General features: G+C 43.2%; 1 protein-coding gene and 1 long non-coding RNA gene across 2 annotated transcripts in view; one reads left to right on the forward strand and one right to left on the reverse strand.

Moving 5' to 3' along the window:
- COG3 (component of oligomeric golgi complex 3) overlaps positions 1 to 1,585 on the reverse strand; it is a 136,500-nt gene extending 134,915 nt beyond the window's left edge. Inside the window, exon 1 of the mRNA XM_073580279.1 lies at positions 1,488 to 1,585. The gene's annotated coding sequence lies outside the window, so the exon portion shown is untranslated. The remainder of the gene's footprint in view (positions 1 to 1,487) is intronic.
- Positions 1,586 to 4,388: 2,803 nt separating this feature from the next.
- LOC141094460 (uncharacterized) lies at positions 4,389 to 10,383 on the forward strand. Its single transcript, XR_012233081.1, has 2 exons — positions 4,389 to 8,186; positions 8,283 to 10,383. It is a non-coding gene; the product is annotated as an uncharacterized lncRNA (long non-coding RNA).
- Positions 10,384 to 17,675: the final 7,292 nt, after the last annotated feature.

The raw sequence follows: 17,675 nt of genomic DNA on the forward strand, positions 1-17,675 counted from the left end.
CCTCTGATATACTTGTACATATATATTAGGTCTCCCCTAAGTCTTCTCTTTTCTAGAGTAAATAGACCTAATTTTGATAACCTTTCTGGGTATTGTAGTGAACCAACTCCATTTATCATTTTAGTAGCCCGCCTTTGAACCCTTTCAAGTTCAGTAATGTCTTTCTTGAGCATCGGCGTCCAAAATTGCACACAATACTCCAAGTGTGGTCTGACGAGTGATTTGTACAGAGGGAGAATTATGTTTTCATCTCGTGTCCCCAGACCTCTTCTAATGTATCCCATGACCCTATTTGCTTTGGTGGCAGCTGCCTGACACTGGGTATTCCAATTTAGCTTCTTATTGACTAAGATGCCTAGTCTTTTTCCATGTCTGATTTCCCCAGCAGTTTCCCATTTAGTAAGTAATTGTAGCATCTGTTTCTCCTTCTCATGTGCAGAACCTACACTTATCTGTGTTAAACCTCATTTGCCATTTTTCAGCCCAATTCTCCAATTTACTCAAATCTGTCTGTAGTTGCAAACTGTCCTCCTTTGTGTTAACTACCTTACATAGTTTTGTATCATCTGCAAATACTGATATTTTACTGTGTAAGCCATCCACTAGATCATTAATAAATATATTAAATAGTAGGTGGCCCAATACAGAACCCTGTGGTACCCCACTAGTAACCCTGGCCCAATCTGAGAATGCACCATTAATAACCACTCTGTCATGGTCACGCGTGTCTGGACGCAGCGAGTACCGCAAGGCGAACCCATGTGACGCACGTGACCCTGGATACACCGCCTCCAGTGGGGGGAATTTAAATAATAAACACGTGCAGCTGGATACACCGCCTCCAACTGGCGAATTTAGACATTACACGTATACAAGTCTGGAAACCCCGCCTCCAGTAAGGCGAATTTAAATAATAAGGGAAATCTGGGAAACATTAACAATGGTGGGCCCTGCGATAGGGAAGTGGAGACCTCCTGAGCTCCCCTGAGCCAGTGTCCCTGCACTCCTAACGTTCCCTATGTCGGTTCCGCACCGGGCGCGCAACAGGAACCGAAAAACCCTAGCTCGCCCTTACCTAAACCCTCACTAGGGAACTGGTCGGTGCGGAAACTAATCCCACCACTGCACTAAAACACACATGAGGAAAGATGACAAAACGGGAAACACCACTTAGCTTTGCTCTTGCGTACGCTCCTAGCAACAGAGCCCACCACCTGTGTGCATCTTCTCCACCCAGATCCATCACCATAGTGCAGCCTTGGAGCAGAGTCCACCACCAGTTGCAGCTTCCCAGTAAACAGAGTCCCAAAGATGAGCCCAGCTTCTGCCAAAAAGTCCAGCATGCTCAAGTCCAGTCTTCAGCAGCCAAGTCCAGAATGCTGATTGCAACTCTCTCCATAGTCGTCACTCCACCAAGCCATGCAAGCACTTCCTGCCCACACCATAAATTGTGACTCCACGCCATGCCAGCCCTTCTTGCAGACCACCTAGCTGCCACTCGTCCCCTCTGGCTGGGCTGCGCTGCGCAGGACTCGTTCAGCTCCTTCATTCACCCAGGCCTCCTTGTGAATGACTAACACACAATATCACCAACACTGATTGACCCCACCTGGCTCCCTTTTATAGAGCCTAACACCTGATTTGTAATTGCGTGCACATTAACCCTAAAACTAAGGTGCTATACCACTCACCACCACCGGGAAACTTAGAATGAAACACCACGTGTAATAATTCTAATGGCCACCGAGGGCAATCAACCCACTTTGGCACCAAGCCAAAGGAAAAAAAGTTCACTTTGTCCATTTAAACTGTCAGATCCACCTTGGATCATGACACACTCTTTGTTTTCTATCACTAAGCCAGCTACCTACCAATCTACATACATTTTCCCCTAGCCCAAGCTTTCTCATCTTACTTACCAATCTTTTATGTGGGACAGTGTCAAATGCTTTAGAGAAGTCGAGATAAATGACATCCAATGATTCTCCTTGGTCCATTTGAGAGCTTACATCCTCATAGAAGCTGATCAGGTTAGTTTGACAGGAGCGGTCCTTCATAAATCCATGTTGATATGGAGTTAAACATTTATTAACATTGAGATATTCCATAATGGCATCCCTTTGAAACCCTTCAAAAATTTTACCCACAACAGATGTTAAGCTTACCGGCCTATAGTTTCCAGGTTCCCTTTTACAACCCTTTTTGAATATTGGTACCGCATTTGCTTGCCGCCAATCAAAAGGAACAGACCCTGTTTCTATAGAGTCTTTAAATATAAGGAATAGAGGCCTGTCTATCACATTACTTAACTCCCTTAATACCCGAGGGTGAATGCCATCAGGGCCTGGTGATTTGTCAATTTTAATCTTACTAAGGCGGTTCTGCACTTCTTCCTGGGTTAGGCAGGTAATACTTAATGGGGAGTTTACATTATCACTCTGCATTTCCCCTGGCAAATCCTTTTCCTGTGTGAACACCGTTGAGAAAAAAGTATTTAAAGCATTTGCTTTTCCCACATCGCGCTCTATGATTTCACCCTCATTGTTCTTTAACGGGCCAACACCATCAATTTTAATCTTTTTACTGTTTATATAATTAAAGAATAGTTTGGGGTTTGTTTTACTTTCCTTAGCAAAGAGTCTCTCAGTTTCCACTTTTGCTAAATGTATTTGTTTTTTACACATTTTATTTTTTTCTCTATAACTTTTTAATGCTTCTTCATTGCCTTCTTGTTTTAGCTTCCTAAATGCCTTGTTCTTGTTATTTATTGCCCTTTTTACATCCTTATTTAGCCACATTGGTGTTCTCCTGTTCCTAGCCCTTTTATTTCTGTATGGTATGGCTAGCTCGCAGTGGGTGTGTAAAACTGATTTAAATATTTCCCATTTATTTTCTGTGCTCCTATTTTTGAGGACATTGTCCCAATCAATTCGGCGAAGGTCCTCTCTAAGCTGATCAAACTTTGCTTTCCTGAAATTCAGCGTTTTCGTAACCCCCTTCCAGGGCACCTTACTGGAGGACAAGTGGAATTGTATTATATTGTGGTCACTGTTCCCTAGGTGCCCATCGACTCGTACTTCTGTTATTCTATGTGGCCTGTTGCTTAAAATTAAGTCCAGAAGGGCTGTCCCTCTAGTTGGGCCCTACACAAGTTGTGACAGATAATTATCCTTGGTCACTGACAGAAATTGGTTTCCTTTCTGAGATACGCAGGTTTCAGTTTCCCAGTCTATGTCGGGGTAGTTGAAGTCCCCCATAATAATCACCTCATTGTGATTTGCTGCTTTGTCTATTTATTTCAATATTACATTTTCAGTGGTTTCTGTTATATTTGGTGGCTTATAACAAACCCCTATGAGGATTTTATTACTTTTCTCTCCTTGTATCTCCACCCATAGAGACTCCACCTCTTCATTTCCCTCTTGTATATCTTCTCTTAGGGTGGGCTTTAAAGTGGACTTTATATATACACAGACTCCACCCCCTTTCCTTTTTTTCGATCCCTCCTAAACAAATCATATCCTTGCAAGTTAGCCGTCCAGTCATAACTGTCGTCTAACCATGTCTCAGTTATTCCTACTATGTCGTATTTTTCCTCATACATTACCAACTCCAGATCTTCAATCTTATTGGTCAGGCTTCTTGCATTGGTCAGCATGCAGGAAAGAAGTTTTGCTTCATTTTTCTTAGCTTCCTTCTGAGTACCCTTTCTTGGGTCCTCTTTACCACATCTAGTATCCTTGATTAGTTTGTCCTTCTGCTGCATGTTCTAGTCTGCTGTTTTTCCTCCCATCCCCTCTTCTTCTAGTTTAAAGCCCTCCTGATGAGTGTGGCAAGTCTTCTGGCGAATGTGTGTTTCCCAGGTTTTGTAAGGTATATCCCATCTCTTGCGAGAAGTCCATCGCAGAGGTAATTCACGCCATGGTCCAAGAATCCAAATCCTTGCTGCCTGCACCACCGTCGTAACCAGTTGTTCACCTCTAGTATCCTATTCCATCTTCTGATGCCATGGCCATCGACTGGGAGGATTGATGAGAAAACAACCTGTACGTTCCGTTCCTTTATTTTTCTTCGCAGATAGTTGGTAGGTAATTTCTTGCCGTGTCGTTTGTGTCTACATGTATCAGTAGGAAAGGGTAGTCGTCCTTGGATTTGAGGATAGTTGGTATCCTGTTGGCCACATCCTTGATTTTTGCTCCTGGGAGGCAGAATACTTCTCGTGCGGTTATGTCCAGTCTGCAGATAGTTGCCTCCGTGCCTCTTAGAATCATAGAATCGTAGAGTTGGAAGGGACCTCCTGGGCCATCTGGTCCAACCCCCTGCTCAAAGCAGGATTCGCTAAATCATCCCAGTCAGATGTCTGTCCAGCCTCTGTTTGAAGACTTCCATTGAAGGAGAACTCACCACTTCTTGTGGCAGCTTGTTCCATTCATTGATCACTCTGTCAAAAAGTTTTTTCTAATATCTAATCTGTGTCTCCTCCCATTCAGTTTCATCCCATTGCTTCTAGTCTTTCCTTGTGCAAATGAGAATAAAGTTGATCCTTCTACAATGTGACAGCCCTTTAGATATTTATAGACAGCTATTAAGTCTCCTCTCAGTCTTCGCTTTTGCAAGCTAAACAATCCCAAATCCTGCAACCTTTCCTCATAAGACAGGGTTTGCAGACCGGTCACCATTCTGGTTGCTCTTTTCTGAACTTGCTCCAGTTTGTTGATGTCTTTTTTAAATGTGGTGCCCAAAACTGGGCACCACATTATTCCAATATTCCAGATGAGGTCTGACCAAAGAGGAGTAGAGGGAAATAATGACGTCACGTGATCTAGACTGTATGCTTCTGTTAATACATCCTAGAATTGCATTTGCCTTTTTTGCTGCTGCATCACACTGTTGACTCATATTCAGTCTGTGATCTATTAGTATACCCAAATCTTTTTCACATGTGCTGTTGCTTAGGCCTATTCCTCCCATTCTGTATATGCTTTTTTCATTTTTATTGCCCAGATGTAGTACTTTGCATTTTTCCCTGTTAAAAAACATTCTGTTAGTTGCTGCCCACTTCTCCAGTTTATTTATATCTTTTTGAATCCTCTCTCTAGTATTAGCTATCCCTCCTAGCTTTGTGTCATCAGCAAATTTAATCAGTTTACCCTCAATTCCTTCATCTAAATCGTTGATAAAGATGTTGAACAATACAGGGCCCAGGACAGAGCCCTGTGGTACCCCACTTGAGACATTCTTCCAACTGGATGTGCAGCCATTTACGACCACTCTTTGGGTCCGATCACTAAGCCAGTTATGAATCCACCTAACAGTTGCCTTGTCCATTCCATACTTAGCCATTTTTTCAATAAGGATTGTATGAGATACTTTGTCAAATGCTTTGCTGAAGTCAAGATATACTATATCTACAGCATTTCCTTGATCCACCCAATCAGTGATTCCGTCATAGAAGGAAATTAAGTTAGTCTGACATGACTTATTAGTTACAAACCCATGCTGACTCTGTTTAATCACTTCATTCTTACCCAGGTACTGACATACATGTTGTTTAATAATTTGTTCAAAGATCTTTCCTGGTATAGAAGTCAGACTCACCGGCCTATAGTTGCCTGGGTCCACCTTCTTCCCTTTTTTGAAGATAGGAACAACATTTGCTCTTTTCCAGTCTTCTGGGACTTCTCCTGTTCTCCAAGAATTTTCAAAGATTATGGAGAGGGGTTCAAAAATTTCTTCTGCTATCTCCTTCCGTACTCTGGGGTGTAATTCATCTGGACCTGGAGACTTGAATTCATTTAGGTTAGCTAAGTGTTTCCTCACTATCTTTCTGTTTATAGATATCCTGGATTCTTCTATTCCCTTAATAGGACAGTGAAGAACAGTTGATGTTACATTTCCTTTCTGAGAGAAAACAGATGAAAAATAGGAATTTAAAAGTTCGGCCTTCTCAACATCCTGTCTTACCATTTCATCATTTTCATCCTGTAAAAATCCTATAGCATCTTTGACTTTTCTTTTACTTTTGACATATCCCCAAAATCCTTTATTATTGCTTTTGACATCTCTTGCAAGCCTCAATTCATTGTCAGCTTTAGTAATCTGATTTGTGCCCTGCAGGTTCTGCAGACAGCATTATATTCTTCTTTAGATATGCCTCCCTCTTTCCATTTTATAAACATTTTTTTCTTCCTTTTTAGCATGTGCTTAAGTTCTGTGTTCATCCATCCTGGCTTCCTTAAATGCTTCCTATTCTTCCCTCTTTTCGGAATTGTTAACAATTGTGCTTTGAGAATTTCATTTTTCAAGATTTCCCATCCTTCCTGGACATTTTTGTCTTTAAGGATATCCAGCCATTGGATCCCTCCAATTCTCTTTCTGAATCCCTTAAAATCTGCCTTTCTGAAATCTAACCTTGACGTCTGAGTCTTCACAGGTCTTCCTCCTCTAGTTATCCAAAATTCTAAAATAGCATGGTCGCTACCTCCTAGGGTCCCAGCCACTTTTACCTCTTCAACCATTTCCTCCTTGTTTATAAGGATTAGATCCAAGGTAGCAGTTCCCCTTGTTTTCTCCCCTACCTTTTGGAAGATAAAGTCAGCAAGAGAGGATAAGAATTTCCTTGACCTGTTAGTTTTGCCTGAGAGAGATTCCCAACAAATGTCTGGATAGTTGAAATCTCCCATGACAACTATGTCATATTTTTTGGAGAACTTGGCCATTTGATGCATAAAGAGTTCATCCATATCTTCAGCTTGCACAGGCGGCCTGTAGTAAATGCCTACAATGGTGTCCTTTCCATTGTTCTGTCCTTGTATTCTTACCCAAACAGTTTCCACTGAACTCCCAGTCTCTGAAGCTTCAATCTCTGTGCAGATATACGCGTTTCTAACATACAATGCGACACCCCCTCCTCGTTTATCAAGTCTGTTTCTTGCAAATAAGTTGTATCCTTCTAGTCTTGTATTCCAGTCATGTGTATCGTCCCACCAAGTTTCAGTGATTCCAATTACATCCTATTTCTTTTCCTGTGTTAGTAGTTCCAATTCTCCTTACTTGTTGCCCATCCTTTGTGCATTAGTATAGAAACATTTTAGTTTGTGATTGGTTTCTCTTTCTCCAATATTTTTATTAATTAGATTCTTTTGTCTTTGTTCTTCCTTTCCACTACTAATAGCAGAGTTCTCAATAGCATTTGTCAGGTGTATGGCTTTTTCTGGTCTTTTGCTTCCCTTCCCATGTTGTTCTAGTTTAAAGCTCTCCTTACAAGTGTAGCAAGGCGACTTCCAAATACATGTTTTCCAGTCTTCGTAAGGTGCACCCCATCTCTAGCAAGTAGTCCATCGTAAAGGTAATTCACTCCGTGATCCATAAATCCAAATCGTTGCTGACGGCACCATCAACGTAGCCAGTTGTTCACCTGCAGAATCTTATTCCACCTCCTTGTTCCATGGCCATCCACTGGGAGGATGGAAGAGAAGACCACCTGCGCTCCCAGTTCTTTCACTTTCTTGCCTAAGTCTTCAAAGTCTCTGCAGATGGTTTCCAGGTCGTTTCTTGCGGTGTCATTTGTCCCCACATGTAGTAGCAGGAATGGGTAGTCATCTGTAGGTCTGAAGAGTCCTGATATCCTGTCAGACACATCTTTAATTTTTGCACCTGGAAGACAGCACATTTCTCTTGAAGTTATATCCGGTCTGCAGATAGCGGCCTCTGTTCCTCTCAACATGGAATCCCCCATGACCACCACTCTTAGTAGTGAGTCACCCACAACTACCATTCTTTTCTTTCCAGACGCACTGCTTGTTGCTCATGAGTGTTTTTGAGTGTCGTTTGTTTCCGCTTTTGTTGACAGAGTAACTTTTGTTGATAGTGTGTCTTCTCTTGTAGATACGGTATCATCCTGAGCTGTGCCATTTTCGTTCTCCAGCATGAGGGCTTCATATTGGTTGCTAAGCTGTGTGGGTGGTGATGACCACTTGAGCCGTTTGCTTCTTCTCGTCACATGGCTCCACTTTTTAGCCTCTGTATGTGCTCTGAAGCTTTTCTCACTTTACAAATCCTGAATGGTTGCTTCTGCTTCATCCAAGAAGTCCTCATGTTCTTTAATTACCTTCAATGTTGCTATTCTTTCTTCCAGTCCCTGCACCTTTTCCTCTAAGAGGGCAACAAGTTTGCACTTCTGACAGGTAAAGTTGAGTTTTTGGGCCGGAAGATCCGTAAACATGTAGCATGTGTTGCAGGTGACCATGTGGATTTTCTTTTCTTCCATATTGCTGATGCAGGCTATGATGGGTGGATGTCCTCAAACAGCGAGACCCGGCAAGTCCCAGCGATCGATCAGCTTAAGGCGACTCTTCTCCTCTTCCCAGAATGCACCGGAAATATGCAGATGAGCTTCCTGCTTCTCCAATCCCTGGTTTTGCAATGTCCTCAAACCGCGAGACCCGGCAGTTTGAGGACATCGTGTTTATTGATGATGTGACACAGGACAGAAGCAGCCGAATGAATTCTGCGGTATTCAGAGCCATACTGTGTGCTCAGATCCAGCCAAATGCAGCCAAACTGATTGGTCGTCGTTTCATACTACAGATGGACAATGACCCAAAACATATAGCCAAAGCAACCCAGGAGTTTATTAAAGCAAAGAAGTGGAATATTCTTGAATGGTCAAGTCAGTAACCTGATCTCAACCCAATTGAGCATGCATTTCACTTGTTAAAGACTAAACTTCAGACAGAAAGGCCCACAAACAAACAGCAACTGAAAACCACCGCAGTGAAGGCCTGGCAGAGCATCAAAAAGGAGGAAACACAGCGTCTGGTGATGTTCATGAGTTCAAGACTTCAGGCAGTCATTGCCAACAAAGGGTTTTCAACCAAGTACTAGAAATGAACATTTTATTTACAATTATTTAATCTGTCCAATTACTTTTGGTCCCTTTAAAAACAGGGTGGCACATGTTAAGGAGCTGAAACTCCTAAACCCTTCATCCAATTTTAATGTGGATACCCTCAAATGAAAGCTGAAAGTCTGAACTTTAACTGCATCTGAATTGTTTTGCTTAAAATTCATTGTGGTAATGTCTAGAACCAAAATTAGAAAAATGTTGTCTCTGTCCAAATATATATGGACCTAACTGTAGGCTTATTGTCAGGAATAGTAATGAGAGAGCACGCTTGGGTGTTACCCGAGTAACTAGTAGTGTTCGTATATTATGTTCGAGTCTCTGTGGCTGCATCATTTGCGGCTATTGGTCAGAACAAATATGGGGTTGCCGGTTTGTTAGCCCTAACACATGCGGGGGATTACCTAACAGCTGCAAATCATGCAACTGCAGAGACTCAAACATAATATACAAGTTAGTCAGATAACACCCAAACACTTTCTTTCATCACTGGTCAGGAATCTTTTACTTAAGGGCCTGTCACACTAAGCGATATCGCTAGCAATATCGCTATAACTTGTGACGTTATAGCGATATTGCTAGCGATATCGCTATGTCTGATACTTACCTCCGACCCGCTCCCCCGCTGGTTAACGCTGATCGCGCAAGAACGTCCAGGACCGTTTCTCGTCGTCAGCTTCCTGCGGCGCTTCCTGTGGAGAGACGAGCGTGGAGCTGGGCGGGAGGACGCAGGATCGCCTAGTGTGACAGGTAAGTAGCGACCTCCGTCCCCAGCGATGTCGCTAGTGAGATCTGCCTGTGTGGCAGCTCACTAGCGACCACTTAGCGATGTACCAGCGATCCTGACCGCGTCATATCGCTGGTCGGGATCGCTGGTACATCGCTAAGTGTGACAGTACCTTTAGACTGTGTTCACGTCTGTTTGGACATTCTGTTTTTTGTTCACTTTTAGGAATAAGTGATGTAGTGCATTAGGTATGCAAATGGAAGCAAAGTGGTCCCATTGGTTATCATAAGTTTTTTTCTTAGACCTGTTCCTGGGGTTATTGGAGGTGCCGATTCAGAAAGTCGCATTGGCTAGACCGTATCAGCTGTACTTTCAGAGATTTGGCTGCATATACAAACATTTTAGTCCGCTTTTTAAAAGATCTTTTCTGCAGAATCAAGATGTCATAAGAACTTTTGGTCAAGTAACGATTGGCCTCCAAGGGACTATGTGGTGGTGGAAGACAATATGTAATGAATGATCCTTTGGCAGCAGGAGATGGAAGTATGACAAACACTTCATATAAAGTTCCATCAGAAGAAATAATTTGTACAGGCTTTGAAAAAAGACACTTTATGGATTGCATATAAATAGCATAAGTTACCTGGCTTACCACAGAAAGACTGAAGGAAGGAATTATGGATCATGCACAAATCAAACAATTTATAAATCATCCCCATTTCATAGAGTCAATGAATGATATTGAATCATATGTTTGGTCTTCATTTTTCTTGTGAAAACTTTCTTGGTAACAATAAGGCAAACCACTACCCACAATCAGTAGAGGATACACGCTTTTAATTCAACAGGCTTGGATATACAATGACTATTAAAAGTCCATTATCTGCACAGTCACTTAGATCACTTTCCAGAGAACCATGATGCCTTAACCCCCCTTAAGGACCAGGGGTATTTCAGTTTTTGCGTTTCCATTTTTTGTTCCCCTTCCCATAGCTATAACTTCTTTATTTTTCAATCAATATGGCCATTTAAGCGCTTGTTTTTTGCGGGACGAGTTGGACTTTTGAATGGCACCATTTATTTTACAATATAGTGTACTGCATAACGGGAAAATTTCAAGGGCAGTGAAATTGCAAAAAAAAAAAAATGCAGTTCCACAATTTTTTGGGGATTTTTTTTTTTTTTTTTTTTTTTTTTTACCATTTTGACTAAATGCTATAACTGACCTGCCATTATAATTCTCCAGGTCAGTAAGAGTTCATAGACACCAAACATTTCTAGGTTCTTATTTTATTTAAGTGGTTGAAAAAAAAAAAGTCGCTATTTTCCTAGACACGCAGCATCTCCATTTTTCAGGATCTTGGGCGGGGTGAGGGCTTATTTTTTTGCGCACCGAGCTGACGTTTTTAATGACACCATTTTGGTGCAGATACGATCTTTTGATCGCCCGTTATTGCATGTTATTACAATGTTGCAGCTGCCAAAAAAAAAAACGTATGTTTCGCATTTTACCGATCGGATTAATTCGTTTTATATATTGATAGATCGGGCGCTTCTGAACGCGGTGATACCAAATGTGTATATTTTTTGTTGTTGTTTTATTTTGAATGGGGGGTAATTTGAACATTTATATATTTAATATTTTTTTTTTTAAAAAATTTTTACTTGCTTCAATAGTCTCAACGGGAGACTAGAAACTGCGATCATCCAATCGCTTATGCAGCAGCCCTGCTCTATGTAGCAGAAATGCTCACTTGCTATGAGCGCCGACCGGCTATGACAACCACAGGGGTCTCCTGCAGACCTCGGGTTGTCATGCCAACCCATCGTCGACTAGCAGTCGTGACACGAGCGCCAATGGGCGGGGTTAATGACGCGCTTCCTGCTCATGTATGCTAAATGCCGCTGTTAGAGTTTGACAGTGGCATTTAACATTTTAGCAGCCACGGGTGGATCATGATTCAACCTGCTGTTAGGGACACATGACAGCTGATCAGGTCAGTTGCCATGTGCCAGAAAAGGTGTGGGCTCATCGCCGGAGCCCAAACCAAACAGGAGAGGCGTCCAATTTTGGATATATCCGTCACTGGACGTTAATAATATATACTTACCTTGTAATGTCTTCACATCCTGTTTCATCCAGATGTGCCCGGATCCCAGAATTCCAAGCGGCGGAAGTTCAGCGACCACCATATTGGGACACCCAAGTGATGGGTGTCTCAATATAGAAACTGCTGGTGGCATCAGCCTCTTGCGCCGTACCACCAGCAGAACACCATCGCACCACACACACACACTGTATTTACATCGTACGCAGCCTCTTACGCGGTACCACCAGCGGAACGCCGTCGTAAACACGCCGCCGGGATCAGGCGAATGATTCACTGACCGCCACCATCTTTGTATAGGAGGAGTGCATGCGCAATGTTAATATGACCGCCGCTATCTGTCTGCACAAAGATGGCCGTGGTCTGATTTACTTCGTCTGCGTGAATTCCGTGCAGGCGTAGTGAATCATTCGGCTGATCTCTGCGGCAGATGCAAGACGTGTCTACAGGCAGAGGAAGCCGGTCACATTAAAGGGGTTTGCTCACGTACAAAAGTTCATTTTAAAAATTGTGTCTGACCGTGTACGGAGCATACCACATCTCCTAGGCAAGGAAAGAAGCAAAAGACAATATTGACATTACAGCAGGGGATTACAGAGGATTCATTTTGTGAGGTAAAATATTTCACGGACTGTTTTTAAACAATATTTTACCCCACAAAATGTATCCTCTGCGATATCCTGCTGTAATGTCAGTATTGTCTTTTTTGCTTCCTTCCCTGCCAAGGAGTTGTGGTATGTTCTGTACATGGTCAGACAGACAATTTGATTGCACATAGGAAAGAGGACACACATGGGGGAGACATCTCAAACATAGAACACATGAAGGAAGAAGACAGCACCGTGGCGGAGAGCCAGAGAGCAGACAAGGAAAGCACATGGGGTACACAGGTCAAAGAAGAGATGACATGAGAGAAGAAAGCGGATGGGGGAGAGAGAACGCAAACAGGGGAGACAGCTCAAACGGGACAGCACATGAGGGGAGAACACAGCTCAGGAAGGAGAGAGACCGCAGACAAGGGGGATAGCACATGGGGTAGAAAGGTCAAAGAAGAGAGCACAGACGGGAGAAGTCAGCAAATGGGGAAAGAGAGTGTGGATAGGTGGGTGAGCACATGGGGGGAGGGGAGATTTTCAATGCTGCAAAGCCTGCCTCCATCGTGACATTACCGCCCTCCCGATGCGATAGCATCAGGTTTCCATCTAGTAATATCTTAATTTATATAGCACCAACATATTCTACAGCCCTTTACCATTTAGCAGTTTCAAAACACAAGTCATAAGTAACAATGTTACCAATACACTAAAGCAAAATAAGACGACCCTGCTCATGAGAGCTTACAATCTAAAGTGAGGTGGGGGAGATAAAGTACAGGTGTGTATTTACAATGGTGTATTTACAATGATGGTCCAGCCATCTTGAGGGAGTGGGGAATAGATGGGGATAGTGAATGGGCTACACATGCACGCTTTCACATAAAATGACTTTGATCAGGGAACGTGATAGGCCACTCTGAACAAATGTGTTTTGAGGAAACGCCTAAAACTAAGCAAATTGTGGATAGTCCTAATCTCTTGGGGTAGAGCATTCCAGAGGAGTGGCGCAGCGTGGGAGAAGTCGGGAGTGAGAGGTACGGGTTAGTGCAGAGGTTAGTCGAAAGTCGTTTTTAGAGCGCAGCGGTCAGTTAGGCCGATAGACAAAAATGAGGGAGAAGATGTAGGGGGGTGCCGCACTGTGGAGAGCTTTGTGGGTGAGAGCAAGTACTTTGAATTGGATCCTATAATAAATGGGCAGCCAGTGTAACGACTGGTGAAGAGCGGACACGTCTGAGTACCAATTAGCCAGGTGGATGACCCTGGCTGCTGCATTAAGGATGGACTGGAGAGGGCAAAGTCGAGTAACGGGGAGGCCAATTAATAGAGCGTTGCAGTAGTCCAAGAAGTTAAAGTGGTTTAAGGTGTCTGGTCTTTTGATAAAAGTCTGCAGTGCCTGTGTCAGCAAGGCCAAGTATGTCTAGTTGGCACATGATTGCATTTATTCAAATCACTTACTGGCAATCACATAACCACCCGCTCTCCCTGGCAATTCCGAAGAATCCTGACCGTGAGCAATGTGGTTTGTTACCCTAAGGACTGAAGAAAAAAAATGTCATCTAGAAAATGCATATTAAAACATAAAAACGTATTTTTGGAATTGCTGTGAACATAACCCATACAATAAAGTGAACATTTTATTTACAGCCTGTTTATTTCATACATCGATGGTATTACATCACACTATATAATATTCATCCCCAATCTGTAGCTCGCATCTGTGTGCCAGCTTAGCGCATTAGCACCAGGTCTAGCAAGTGGCTATGAAGAGAAGGTTTCTAGATGGTGACTGGTGAGTGGCTCCACATAGAAGAGCTGATTTGGATGCACATACAGGTGCATCACACAAAATTAGAATATCATGAAAGAGTTCATTTATTTTAATGCTTCAATACAAAAAGTGAAACTCATATATTGCAAGGAGTCATTACAAACAGAGTGATCTATTTCAAGTGTTTATTTCTGTTAATGTTGATGATTTTGGCTTACAGCCAATGAAAACCCAAAAGTCATTATCTCAGTAAATTAGGATAATTTATAACACCAGTTTGAAAAATGATTTTAAAATCTGAAATGTTGGCCTACTGAAAAGTATGTTCAGTAAATGCACTCAATATTTGGTCAGGGCTCCTTTTGCATCAATTACTGCATCAATGCGGCGTGGCATGGAGGCGATTAGCCTGTGGCACTGCTGAGGTGTTATGGAAGCCCAGGTTGCTTTGATGAAAGCCTTCAGCTTGTCTGCATTGTTGGGTCTGGTGTCTTATCTTCCTCGTGACAATACCCCATAGATTCTCTATAGGGTTAAGGTCAGGCGAGTTTGCTGGCCAATCAAGCACAGTTATACTGTTGCTGTTTTTAAACCAGGTATTGGTACTTTTGGCAGTGTAGACAGGTGCCAAGTCCTGCTGGAGAATGAAATTTCCATCTTCAAAAATCTTGTCGGCAGAGGGAAGCATGAAGTCCTCTAGAATTTCCTGATAGACGGCTGCACTGACTTTCGTCTTGATAAAGCACAGTGGACCTACACCATCAGGTGACAGTGCTCCCCCAAAACCATCACTGATTGTGAAAACTTCACACTAGATCTTGGAAATCAAGGTCCCAGAGTCTGAAAGATGAGTGGAGAGAGACACAATCCAAGCTGCTTGAGGTCTCGTGAGAAGTTTCCATAATCAGTGATGGTTTTGGGGGTGCTTGAAGCCAGATACAATAGTGTGATGGGAATTCTTGATGCAAGAATACTGAATGGGGGTACTGTGGGAACCCCTGGATGCAAGTCTACTTCTGTGATTTTTTGTGGAGAAGCTTTGGCTGTCATTATACTGATAAAGGAAAAATTTCTTTGTACCGTGTTAACCAGTTAAAATAAAAATATTAAAATTTGAAAGTCCTCAGAGGTTGATACATCTTTTTAGTTAGCCATTAAAAGGTAGCAACCACTGAGGACTCAAATTTTATTATACTGATAATGGAGGCTCTGGATAGCTCTACGGTGGGGGAAGCAGACACTGGATGTCACTACTCAGGATGGTGGGGTTTCTGCATGTGACTCGTGACCCTTTCTTAGTGTAGATGCCCACAGTTAGGAAGAGCAGCGTTTTGGACACCGCTCACCTGCATTGCGTCCAAAACGCTGCATTCTATGACACAAGCACAGTGGGTGTGATTTATAGAAATCCCATGCCCACTGTGCTTCTATTTACTGCTGCATAAACTCACCCACGAAGCAGGTTTACAGGCCGCAGCATGTCAATTATATGCTGCGGATACGCTAGTCTCCGCTGCATAGTCTCACCCAGAGCCATTTATTACATGTGGTAAATCCGCATGGGTCACTGATCGCATAGGACGTTAACTACAAATTTTAGACACAGAGAGAATATGCGGTGTCCAAAATGCTGCTGTTTCCCGATCATGGACACAGAGCCTTAGAGCTGACTGTGGCTCTCGGAGCGAAAGGCTGGGGCCGTCTGTATTGTAGGATGTCGAACTATCACTCATTTGGATCCAGGAGCAGTGCATTGCATACCTCAATGTTCCTTGGACTCTCTGTTACCAATATGAATTGTGTGATATATTTAAATAAAATAAAAAGAATAGCATTAAAGAAAAGTTATTTTGTCCCAACTGCTCTAAGCCAGTGTTCCCCAACTCCAGTCCTCAAGCCCCACCAACAGATCATGTTTTCAGGATTTTCTTTGTATTGTACAGGTGAAGCAATTATCACCTGAGCAATACTAAGGAAATCCTGAAAACATGATCTGTTGGTGGGGCTTGAGGACTGGAGTTGGGGAACCCTGCTCTAAGGGCCCCGTCACACAGTGACGCACTAGCGATCCCGACAACGATATGACCTTGTCAGGATCGCTAGTGTGTTGCTACATGATCGCTGGTGAGCTGCCAAACAGGCAGCTTCACCAGCGATCAGCACCACGCGGGTAACAAGCAACGCACGTCGCTTAATTACCCACTGTGTACCTTGCACCAGCGCGCTGGTAACTAAGGTACACATCGGGTTTCTAAGAGCTGCACGCCACTTAGAAACCCGATGTTTACCTTAGTTACCAGCGGCAGCTCGCTGATCGCTGGTTTCCCACCTGTCACACGCAGCAATGCGTGCTGGCCAGCGGGAGACCAGCGATCAAAAAAAATGTCCTGGCCATTCGAGGACGATCAGAGATACCGGCAGGGGGGCCGGTCGCTGAGAAATGTCACACACTGCAATCTCGCTGGTGAGATCGCTGTTGCGTCACAAAACTTGTGACTCAACAGCAATCTCGCTAGCGAGATCGCTATGTGTGACGGGGCTTAAGCCATTCACGCGTGATAGTCACCTGCCTTATCATAAGTGAACAGTTTCACAATAGTCACAGTAGTTCAAGCTGATAACCCCTTTCATTGACCTGAAAGTAATGTACTGGTAACCATTTTCACAGTAACAGGAGGCATTTTTATTATCCCTCAGGTCTTTAATATGACATTTCTCCTTACATATTTGAATGGTTGCTAGAAACAGAGACAGCCCTGACCTATCACAGGATGGGACTTCTCAAGAAAGCTGAATGTGTTCGGTGGGATCTGGCAGTAGATTCTTAAGACAACTGATCACCTAATGGAAAACATTCAATAAAAATGAGACCAAAATAGAAAACATCTCAAATATACAGTATATACTTGGGAAAACTAAATGTATTATATAGTAATGAAAGCTCTGGCCATTTAAAGGGAACCTGTCATGTCAAAAACCGCTATTAACCTGCATATTTAGATTAATCTGAGTTCTCAAGCAGTGTAGGAGCCTCACTACTCCAGCTACAGTGGGGAAATTAACGTCAATGCTCCTGGCCGCCTCGTGCCATCAGTCAGAGGCACAGCTTCAGTCGCTTTATATTGAGCAACTACTCCCCAGCACTGACCAACACAATGTAGAGCTGGCTGTCAGTCAGAGCGTGGTTACAGAAGCAGCTCACTGTGACTGGTGACTGAAAGCCGGAGGCTGCCAGCAGGAATAGTTCATAGCAGTTTTTTTCACGAGTTTCCCTTTAAGAAAGGGAGACTAAGGGTACGTGTACACGCTGCAGATTCTGCTGCAGATCCGCAGCAGTTCCGCAGACAGTGTACAGTACCATGTTAGCCAATAGGATTTTAAATCCGCAGTGCACATGCTACGGATTTTTTCATGCGGTTTTGCTGCGGTTTTAAATCCGCAGCATGTCAAGTCTTTCTGCGGATTCCACTGCGGTTTGACACCTGTTCCATTGTCCAGGTGTCAAACCGCAGAGAAAAACCGCAGGTCACTTTACCTGCAGTTTTACCTGCGAATCCGTGCGGAAAAATCC

The sequence above is a fragment of the Dendrobates tinctorius genome, unplaced genomic scaffold (genome assembly GCF_039654945.1).
Source record: "Dendrobates tinctorius isolate UK_male_01 unplaced genomic scaffold, ASM3965494v1 ptg000064l, whole genome shotgun sequence".
In the NCBI taxonomy this organism is placed as follows: domain Eukaryota; kingdom Metazoa; phylum Chordata; class Amphibia; order Anura; family Dendrobatidae; genus Dendrobates; species Dendrobates tinctorius.